General features: G+C 48.2%; 1 pseudogene; it reads left to right on the top strand.

The window, feature by feature from the left end:
- The first annotated feature begins 638 nt into the window (after positions 1 to 638).
- On the top strand, positions 639 to 756 carry LOC126199784 (5S ribosomal RNA; annotated as a pseudogene).
- The last annotated feature ends 541 nt before the right edge of the window (positions 757 to 1,297 follow it).

A 1,297-nucleotide genomic window follows, 5' to 3' on the forward strand; every position in this document is an offset into this window, starting at 1 on the left:
TGCACACAGTCGTAACACGACGTCCTGTGGCTGCATGAAAAGAAGCATTATTCAAGATGGGTGCGTTGCTGTCAGGTTCCTCGGAGCCAATATCCTTCGGTATTGCAGTAGTAGGCCTTGAGCGGCCTGAGCGGGGCTTGTCATCGACAGTTCCTGTCTCTGTATCTCCTCCATGTCCGAACAACATCGCTTTGGTTCAATCCGATACGCCTGGACTCTTCCCTTGTTGAGAGTTCTTCCTGGCACAAAGTAACAATGCGGACGCGATCGAACCACGGCATTGACCGTCGAGGCATGGTGAATTACAGACAACACTAGCCGTGTACCTCCTTCCTGGTGGAATGACTGGAACTGATCGGCTGTCGGACACCCTCCGTCTAATAGGCGCTGCTGATGCATGGTTGTTTAGATCTTTGGGCGCGTTTAGTGACATCTCTGAACAGTCAGAGGGACTGTGTTGTGATACAATACCCACAGTTAACGTCTATCTTCAGGAGTTCTGGGAACTGGGGTGATGCAAAAAATTTTGTTTAAAATGTGTATTAAGCTGCCTAATGTAGGGGAACCGTTGTCAGTTGTCTCGGAACGGGTAAGTATAGAAACTGATTGGTTTTCAAGGGAATCTTATGCGACTTTTAGGCAACGGCCTTGCCGCAGTGGATACACCGGTTCCCGTCAGATCACCGAAGTTAAGCGCCGTCGGGCGTGGTCGGCACTTGGATGGGTGACCATCCGGGTCGCCATGTGCTGTTGCCATTTTTCGGGGTGCACTCAGCCTCGTGATGCCAACTGAGGAGCTACTCGACCGAATAGTGGCGGCTCCGGTCAAAGAAAACCGTCATAAAGACCGGGAGAGCGGTGTGCTGACCTAGTAGATAGTGTCGGAAGTTCCATGCGGCTTTCCACGTATGATGCTGTGGTATACAGAGAAGTTGCAGCATTAGAAAATTGCAGCGAAATGCAGGAAGTTCTGCAGCGGATAGGCAGTTGGTGCAGGGAGTGGCAACTGACCCTTAACATAGACAAATGTAATGTATTGCGAATACATAAAATGAAGGATCCCTTATTGTATGATTATATGACAGCGGAACAAACACTGGTAGCAGTTTTTTCTGTAAAATATCTGGGAGTATGCGTACGGAACGATCTGAAGTGGAATGATCCTATATAATTAATTGTTGGTAGCTGGGTCCCAGGTTGACATTCATTGGGAGAGTCCTTAGAAAATGTAGTCCATCAACAAAGGAGGTGGATTACAAAATACTCGTTCGACGTATACTTGAGTATTGCTCATCAG

The sequence above is a fragment of the Schistocerca nitens genome, chromosome 8 (assembly GCF_023898315.1).
Source record: "Schistocerca nitens isolate TAMUIC-IGC-003100 chromosome 8, iqSchNite1.1, whole genome shotgun sequence".
NCBI lineage: Eukaryota > Metazoa > Arthropoda > Insecta > Orthoptera > Acrididae > Schistocerca > Schistocerca nitens.